The sequence below is a fragment of the Equus przewalskii genome, chromosome 28 (assembly GCF_037783145.1).
Source record: "Equus przewalskii isolate Varuska chromosome 28, EquPr2, whole genome shotgun sequence".
In the NCBI taxonomy this organism is placed as follows: domain Eukaryota; kingdom Metazoa; phylum Chordata; class Mammalia; order Perissodactyla; family Equidae; genus Equus; species Equus przewalskii.
This window is the reverse complement of record NC_091858.1, coordinates 36541201-36551536: the sequence shown is the minus strand read 5'-3', so window position 1 is coordinate 36551536 and position 10336 is coordinate 36541201.

Here is a 10336-nt window from a genome sequence, read left to right as displayed (position 1 = left end):
CCAAAGGAGTCAATTATTTCACCCAAAAGTTTCTCTTCTTTCTCCCAGAGTTCAGTACGTCACTGAAACACACTCCCTGCTTCTCAGCCCTGGGTTTACCACACACTTCCGTAATTTCTGTCTCGGCAGCATGGCTCGGTTAGGCTTGCCCAGTAAGCACAGCTCTCAATGTTGATTCTTTCTTTCTTTCTTTTTTTTCTTTTTTGAGGAAGACTGGCCCTGAGCTAACATTTGTATCCATGCCCATCTTCGTCTACTTTATATCTAGGATGCCTGCCACAGCATGGCTTGACAAGCAGTGTGTAGATCCACACCCAGGATCCAAACCCTAGAGTCCTGGGCTGCCCAAGCAGGATGTGTGAACTTAACCGCCACACCACTGGGCCAGCCCCCTGATTCTTTTTTTATTAATATTTTCAGTATTCTTCATAACTACAAATAGAGGCTAGAAGATTTAATATTAATCATTGCTGGTTCTGATGGGTTAAATACTATGGGGACGCATAGTTAATTTCCAACCCTATGGACTGACAAACTGTTTTCCTGACCACAACCACTACAGAATTTAAAGCAACTGAATAATTCAAAATAGCATGTTTAAGTATTAAACAGAGATGATGACAGATTATGACTATAGCCCTGTTTAAGTTTAGGTAGTTTCTTCTTTTAATAACTTATGTTTATTCCCTGTCTCACACTCATATCACAAATACACAATTATTTCTAAACAGAAGTGAGATCATTCACTTTGAAAAATATTTCCAAATATGTTTAGAGGAAAGGTAGAGTTTCGGCTTTTGTCGGATTTTGCTAGTCTGTGAAGAATAATTGTTTTTGCCCCATGACCCTGGATTTTAAATTTTTTAAGATCATAGTAGTTTTCCCAGTTACTCTGACAGCTAAAATTTAAAATTGCACATCATTCAAATTTAACTAATTAAATTAAAAGTAAATGAGATTTTATTCTGAAACCTATTAAACAGTGTGACAAACAATGTCCTCAAATAATTCTCCCGGGAATATAAAGAAGCTTCTGTCCTAGAACGCCTGGAAGATTGCCCTTGGAGATAGTCTAATGGGATCTTCTATAGATAAAGAAGCTGAGAAGGAGAGTGAAAAAATTCATTCATTTGACAAAGAAATTCATAACCAGGACATTGGTGCTGGGGATACAATAATTAAAAAAAAAACAACCCGCCTTCATTGAACTTACATTCTAATGAACTGAAAACAGTGCCTCGGTGTTCTGCCTGTTGGCTCCTGGCTGGTGTGAGGTGCTACGTGTCATATACATATACGACTGTCATTCAGTCCTTGTCACATTTTGGAGACAGGTATTGCCAACTCTTTAAAGGTGAAGAAACTGAAGAGAAAGGCGAACAAACCTGTCTAAGGTTAACAGTCTAGGCAAGGAAAGTCCACATTCAGGTTCAGTCTATCCACACAGCGGACAAAGCTTTTCTCATTACTTTATGAGCCTCCTCTGACATCTGGGTCTTCCTTTCTGCAGATTGCCACCGGCCACCATGACTGCAGCCAACATCAGTCCAAATCGCAACGGCCTCCCTGTGGGAGGTGCTCAGTGCTGGGGTCTGTCAGAGGAGTGTTCACAGGGCAAACATCTCCAGAAACGGCATCAGTCCCTTTCGTTGATGCTCACAATGGTGCTGTCCAGGAAGACAAGCCTTAAACTCTGCATTTACTGTCCCCAGATGCAGGCCCTTCACTTTTCCCAGAGCTATATGGTGTGATTTGTTCAGATGCTTAAAAATGGAAATGAATAGGATTTTCCAGTAAAACTTCTTCATTGAGTATGAGCATTTACAAACCCCAGAAAGATATGCTCTTTCAAAACAAAGATATAATTCAAGAAAGAGAATGGTACTGGTTCCAGGAAAACTGGATTCAACAGAGTGGTGCTGGCTGTGCAATAGCCCTGTGGAGTAGCCGTTTGATATCAACAGAGGAAGACGGAGAATTCAGGAGAAAGGCTTCATGAAGAAAGCAAAGGGCATTTGAAAGAGCTAATCTGTAACTCTCTTTAAAAAGAAATGCAATTTGTCTAAAAATTGATGAATTTATAAAGAATTGTGTATGCCGTTTTTTTTCTTAATAAACGTGGAGGTAACCACTGGAAGATTCAGGTAATATGAGTTGCGTCTGCTGAGCCAGAGTGCTGAGAAACCACTGGAAAAACTATGTTTGTATTTTTTTAGATGATAAATCAATTTCACTACTGATTGAGTTCTTAATATTAGATGTATTCATTTGATAAAAATTTAAACAAGAATTTATGTTATTTAAATAAATTGGCTCATCTAAATTCATATAACAAAGGTGTGGAAAGTTTAGAAATAGAACCCATTTCTCCAGATTCCCAAAAATCTCCAGATGATTTTTTTCTTTGAATAGTTCAGCTAAAGGAATATGTTTTGTGAGATCCTTTGATCCAACCACTCTCCTGGGCACTGAGAACTCAAAGTCGTATAATGCAGTGTTGTCCACGATTGGCCTCAAAGGGGAGAAGATTCCGATGATTCCATCTAAACAGCTGGGGTGACATTCGGGGGATTCACGATGCGACAGCTTGAGGTGAAGGCGGGTGAAGACACAGCTTCCTGAGAGAGATGGGGATGATTTTGGAATGTCTAAAGGGGCGGTGATGGTGCTTGGGTGGAGGGACCCACATCAGTGTGATCCAAGAGCGTGTATGTGAGAACTGCAAGTATTTTAAGACAAATGGCAAATAAATTCAGAAGTGGTGGAGAAAAGTTGCAGGATTAAAAATCATCAAGCGTTTTTCTACCAGTCAAATTTAACTGTAGAAAAGATGACTATCTTTACTGAAACCAATGCAGCATTTTACAGATGACGTTACTGGACTCTTTTCTTTGAATTCTTCCACATGAGCTTATCACTTAAAGGACAACCTAACCTCTTACGTTCAGTTTCTTGAGGTAAAATTCATAAGGCAAAACTGATTTCAATCTACAACAGTAGTTGAGAGTGTGGCTTCGCTCCTCAACCTAATACAGTGTTTGAGCAAATTTCGTAAGCTTTCTTGATCTGTTGGCCTTATCTATTGAAAGAATTAATTTTATTTAATAATGTTGCAGTGGGGTTTCATTGAGATAAACCACAGGGAAGACTGGCAAATAGGAAGTTCACAGAATTCTTCGTAGCCCCTCTCAAATTGAGTCCTTCCCCCTTCCTCTCTCTCTCACTGGCTAATAGGGACAGAAAAATGGATTTGCTCATTTTTAAAAGACAGATACAGATGTTAAAAATGAATATTTTCGTATGAAATATATTCTCTACATTCTTTTGCAGTGTGTAATGCTATAAAACTGAAACACAACTTGGGAAAGTAACTGGGAACGATATGGTAAATTATTCTTGGCTTTATATAACGTATAAAAATGCTAGCATCCAAATATGGAAGTATGGCAATGCTAAGAAACTATTTTTTCAAGACAATTCCTTTTTCTCTCAAAAGTATTATTTTAAGCAGGGGATAAACGGTCTGACAAAAATCTTGTATAACATATACCCTGAAGATGTCCTCACTCACTAGTACATGCATCATTTATACGTACTTTCTCTTTTACTTAATACTTGTTAACAATCAGGATTTATCTTTTTCACTGAATGAGGAGGATATATGTAAAAGAAAAACATTCAACTATCCTCATCACTTTTAGTGTGACTTTGTCTTTTGAGATCTTGCCATCCCCGTGTCACAGTGAACTTCAGGAGTGGAGTGAATGCTGAGATTTCTCAGTAGGGTGGCTGTTCTTCAGTCGTTAGCAGCCCCGGGAGCACATCTTTGAAAGCCCCTTTCAAGACAGGTCTCAGCTTGAAAAGACTTTGTAGGTTCAGCGAAAGCAAAGCTATGACCAAGGGAATGAACTAAGAAGTCAATGATGTGGACATTTTCTCAGTCTTCCTAATTTTTTACTGGAATGTGGTGCTAAACAGGCAGTAACCGTGGAGATGAGGAGCCATACAAAGACGATCAAAGTGGCAGTCATGTGGTGGAACCAGATGCTGGGGCCTCACGGACCTGGGCTTCCGTGTGGTTGTAGCCACTTCACAGATTACAGAACCTTTGAGAAGTTACCCTCTCTCTGCCTCTGATTCTGTAAATGTAGATATAAAATGGAGGCAGTCCTGTCCACTCCATCGGCTATTTACGATGATTCTGTGGAATATGGTATGTAGAGCAATTAGCGCAGTGTTCGTTCACTAATAGCCACTCCATCTCCCCCAAACCCACACAAATTCAACGCTCTCAACTTGAGGGACACAATCAAAGAGAGCAGAGCAGGTGCTTCTCTGTTTTGATACGCATCTTTCCAGTTTAATGAATTGATTTTTAAAAACATCTTCCTGAGCCCCCACCATGTGACTGAAGATAAAGAAACAGATAAATCGATGTCCACCCCCTTGAAGAACTTGCAGTCTAATGAGGAGAGAGAAGGATGGGTCAGCTGAGTTAACTGGAATGTGGAAAATGCTATGCTTGGTTTGCAAAAAGTGATTAAAAACAAAAAAACAACTTAGGGATTAGGGCCAGCTTCTTGACTTGAGAAGTAAATGAGGTTTGAAAGTTCCATGGTGGAACCCCTGGACAAAGTGAATGATGCAAGATGTTGCTGGATCCTGAAGAAGGAAGTGAGCAGGCAGGATGAGAGGCTGGGCAGGTGGAGGGAGGGTGAGAAGAACCTTGTCTGCTACCCAGAGACTGTGCCGAACCTGGTGGACAAGGTGGAACCAGTGAAGGCCGCCTCAGGTCACATACACACACTCACACACATTCTGCAAGACTTTTGATTGTTAACACTAATAGTTGGCTCAAGACAATGAGTTCCAACAGGACAGAGTGATCCTGTAAAAAATGTCTGTGAATTCTTGAAAGTTAACAATTCACCTCAACTTAAGACTTCATTCTTTTTCCTCTGTTCTCTCTACTTTCATTTTGTTTCTGCCTGAAGATGGTCTGGTTAGTCAGAAAGATCCCTGGTGGTTCCCTTGTCTTGGTCTGAGACCGAGGTCTGGGACGTTCAATGCTTCCTGCTTTGTGTGGAGGTTCCTCTGTCCTGCTGGGTGCTGGGCCTCTTGGGGAACAAGGAAGTTCAAGGTGTATTTTTGAGATAGGGCTTAGATCGTGCAAGGTAAGAATTGTTTCCTTATGATTGTGTTAATTAGAAGGCAGAGATAATCTATAATCACTACTTCTTCCATCCTCACCCAACTGCTTATAAGCCAACTAAAGAGAAAGCAAAAATAAGGGGCTAATTTTTATTCACCGCTAACTCCATGCCGGACACTTGCGGAGGGTTGCCTCATTGAATTCCAACCATCCCATGACAGAATTATTACTATCTGTCCTAGACACATGAAGCAACTGAGATTAACTCCAAACACCACACATTATGACGTGACCCCTGCTCGTTCTGCTACACCACACTAGCTCTGTTGGCAAAATTGGTAAATTCTTTTCAATCCACTATGATTTTTTTCAATTAATATATTTAGATGCATCTTTTAAAAATAAATATTGAGCTTGCTGGTTAACTCAGAATAGAACAGAAAAAGAGAATAAATAAGAAAACTGCACTTGAAAAGCATTCCAGTTGATCAAGGCTCTACCATTTCTAAAAAAAAAAAGGTGTCTACTAATATTTTCATGATACTGTACAGTATTCTTTTAAAATGAATGATGCACAGTAGCAACTTAAAACAGGATGCTAACAAAAGGAATCATGTTTTATGTATTTTAAGGATTGTGTGCTAATTGGTTGAAAGACGTCCATCTTCCTGAGTGGGGACACCACTGAATTATAATCGGCTAGTGATGCACAACTATTATTCTCTTTTCAAACCATTGTACTAGTTTCTGTGATTTCGTCAGCAGTATTAGGAGAAAGTCTAAATATTTTTATGGCAGACATTCTGTGACTCTGTGGAAAATTGATGGGGAAAAAAGGCTGAAAAAGGAGAGTATAATTTTAAATGAAGGTAGTTGTGTACCGCCAGATGTTTATAGTTCATTGATTGAAATCCGGATTGACAAGACTAATTGCTTCCTCCTTAACAAGGGTGAAACCTTCTGTGCGCTGCCCTCGTTACTGGTGCAAGATCAAGTACAGCTTAGTCCAGACGTTAGCATCTAAAATCTTATCCTGTTTCTATCCTTCCTTCTCTTTAATATGTTTTTAAATAAAAAAACATGGAAAAGAAAAACATAAATTGGAACTATAATTTATAAATGTTTTATAAGTTCTTTTCAATTGATTTTTTTTCACTTTTAAACATTTATGTGATTGCCTACATTCAGGACTGTGCAGTTTATACAACTTACTATTTTTTCTTAGGAATGCATAATAACACAACAAAAGACATCTTTTTAATTTTAGCAAAAGAACATGTAGAAAAGAAAATGTCTTTCTTAGTGTCATCTTTATTTTATATGAAGAGTTAACTTTCTCATTTTACTACAAGTGCTATAATGATATTGTTATTATTTTTATTATTTATCTCATTATTGCATCTCCTAGCAAAATTCATTTTTCCAATTGATAGGCAATATTTCAATAGCAATTTTTAAAATATTCATATCCAGATTTTCTGAGAATTTTCACAGAAAAAAGTAGACCAATTATCTATTGCTATATAATAACCAATTGTATTTCTATTAGAGGAGAAAACATTTTTTGCTGGCAATTTTATCACCCAAATCCCTATAAGGACAAAGGAAACATGGTAAAAGCTGAGGAATTCTACCTTTCATTTTTATGGCTGCTGTGGGCAACGGCTGGCTCATCACCCAAGTGCCCCCAAATACATCTATTTGTAACTCGAGCAGTCAGCGGTCCTCAAGGTGGCTCAGAGACACTCAGGGGTCACTCTAATCCTTCCAGGGGGTCCTGAAGTCAGAACAGTTTTCATAATAGAACTAAAATATGATTTGCCTTGTCCACCTTCATGCTTTCACAAGCTACAGTTGAGTTTCCAAAGGCTACGTCCTGTGTGACAACAGATCAAGGCAGAAGCTGACCGGGAATGCGGTGTCTTCTGTTAAAGCAGAGACTAAAGAGAATTGCCAGACTGTCGGGCAGGGCCATATTCTTTGTTTTGAAAAAGTATAGTTTTTCAAAAATACGATATTCATCTTAATATGTAACATACTATACACGTATTTATTTGTATATAAGTGCATAACATGTAAACATTTTTAAATTTTCTAAGTTTAGCTTTCAAAGGAAGGAATTCTGAATAGATATTAGCAACATAAACCAAACTCTTTGAGCTCCTCAATAATTTTTAAAGCTGAAAAGGGGTCTTGAATCCAAACGATCTGAGAAACATGGCTTTAATCTATTAGTAAAGTTTTCTCCACGTTAAGGGAAAATATTTGGTCTGTTCTAAGAACTCAAAGACAAATTCATCTTATAACACTCATCTTCCAGTGTACCATTCTCACCTTAACTGAGTTTTGAAATCTTGTGTGTGTTTCACGTTTCAGGCACTTCTTCCTTTGGACTGGCCACATCCCCGTGCTCGGATCACAGATTGCGGTATCGAACAGACATACCTACAGATTGTGTAGTAATCCTTTGTTACACCTAATTTTTTAACAAATACGCTTATCAACAAATCATCTTCACAGATAGAAAGACTTTAAGCATTTACAGCAGGACCAGCACAAGTGCTTGCTAGCTTTCCTTATTCGGTGAACTTTACAATGTATCCGGTTATACTTTAAGACACTTTTTAATTTTTTTTATGTAACCTCTGTCCCCATTTTTTGCAGTCAATATTAGTTGCAGCTTACAGTCTTGACTGGGGTACTTTCAGGTCCTTCTTCCAATCTCCCAGCCACACGTTTGTGTGATTTCTCTTCCCGGGAGGTAAGGCATGTTCCGTATTGGAGATGGCAGGCAGTGTCCAAATTCTCTGTTGGTCTAAAAACATTTATGTTTTACCTTCTCTCTTAAATAGTAGCTTAGTTGGTTATAAAATTCTAGTTTTTCCGTTATTTTTCTTGTCCACTCTGAAGACAGTTTTCCTTGATCAGAAACCCGTTTTCAGTCTGATTGTGATTCCTTTGTTAACTTTGCATGTGGCTTTTTTATTAATGATCAGAAATTGGAGGAGGAGGAAGAAGAGAGAAAAAGGGAAAACATAGAAAAACAAAGAGAGGGAAAACCGGCCTGTCCCATGGAGGCTTAGAGCGTGGAGCCCCGGGCGGAGGGCAGTGTACCGTGCAGCCGTGTGCTGAGCGCCGTGGACTGTCTGTCCCAATGTTTCAGTTGCAGATGGGGTGGACAGGCAGGAAGGCAGAGGCCCGGAGGGAAGGGGCTGCAGGCTAGTCCTTCAGCCCTCTTCTCCTGTCTCCAGCTGCGCTCCCTGTCACAGAGGGGAGCAGGGGAAGAGACAGAAGCACATAAACAACCTGCCCTGGGGGTGTTTCGCCATCTTTCCCACCCACACCATGTCCATGTCACCCATAGGAACACTCAGCCTGGTTTCCTCCACCTGTGAAACAGGCAGTAAAGGTCTTATTTCACAGGGTTCTTGTGAAGATTAAGTGATATCCTCCGTTATACTAATAAAAGCATCAAACATCTATTGAGTGCTTAAAATGCACCAGGCACTAGAATATGTCTTTACGTATATTACATTTGATATTTATTTAAAAGCAAAATGTTAAAAAGCCCTTAGCACAAAATATATATGCAATGCATTGTACCCATAATTATTATTATGGAAACTGTTCTCAGTCTATATATCTGTTAGAGAGAACGATTGGTTATCTGTGTCTGTATTTTAAAAGAATTACAGGCACCGGCCCCATGGCCGAGTGGTTAAATTCTCGCCCTCAGCTTCGGCGGCCCAGGGTTTCGCTGGTTCAGATCCTGCGTGTGGACACGGCACCGCTCATCAGGCCACGTTGAGGCAGCGTCCCACATGCCACAATCAGAGGCACTCACAACTAGAATATATAACTATGTACTGGAGGGCTTTGGGGAGAAGAAGAAGAAGGAAAAAAAAAAAAAGATTGGCAACAGTCCTTAGCTCAGGTGCCAATCTTTAAAAAAAAAATTAGAAAAAAAAAGAATTGCAATTTTTTTATAGACAAAGCTCGTATCTTTAATTTGTCTCCATTATTTACATCAGACACCTGGATGCATTGACCTGTATATATGCACAGAACATCATTACCATCTGTTGGAATTCTCTGGATTGTGTTTTTAAAATCCATACAGAGAAACAAAGTCTACAGGAGTGATGCTAACGAATTCAGAATTCTTTATTTTAGGCAAGCACCAAATTTAATTAGCGTTGAAATATACAAAAATACACAGTGTTCATGCTCTCCAGGTAATGCGTGTTGTGTTTCCATTTTCCTTTTTTCACAAACAATGACTGTACCTGTGAATCTCTGTCTTGCTTTTACAGATTCACACAGTAAATTACAAAAAGAAAATCATATCAGAAAATTGTGTGAAGATTATTCTCGAGTATTTTAATGCAATTTAGCAGAGGGGAAATGAGAACGCACCACGAGGCAACTTAGGTTGATGGCACCTGGTGATAAAAATCCAAAGAAATCCTGGCTGGATGACAACAGCAGATATGATGGAAGTGGAGAGTATGTGAGCTTCAGAATCAATTGTGGGAGAGTTTAATGAGATAAAATGTTTTAAAGTGGTTTAAAGTGATTTTTAAATTGCACAACTTAAACTTTCACCAGAAAAACAACCGTTCTGTAAGAAATGGAACTTGGGGAACAGGATTTGTCACTGTTGTTTTTCTCCAAAGCCGTGTGAGGCTTTCTCTGCTGAATTCACAATGCTTGATTAAAAGAAAGAGCCACTGTTATTTTTTCAGGTAGATAAAAATCTGATGGTAAATATAACTTGTCTAAGCCAGAAATCTGGGAAAAGTAAAAACTGAGACCAGCACTTGCACCATCAGGGGCAAATCCATCTGAGAGGTGAACTGGCCATGGGCTTCCCAACAGTGTCCTCCACCTATTTCCCTAAGAGAGCATTCTGCACTTCACGCAGTGTCATCTATAAAATACTGAAGAGGGGGCCATCCTCTCCCTAGGCATACAATCCCACATCAAGTACCACCACTTACACTTCCTCCTGAGGAAATTCAGATTCCCGATTCTTCTTTCAGTCCCTCCTACAGGGCAAGACGGGACCTTGATGAACAAGCGCTCTCTCTCTCTCTCTCTAAGTTGTTCTACTGTTTGTTTTCTGCAGACTTATTCTCCTGCATAAACTATTTTGTGGAGAAAGCAGCTAAGTTAATTTTTATT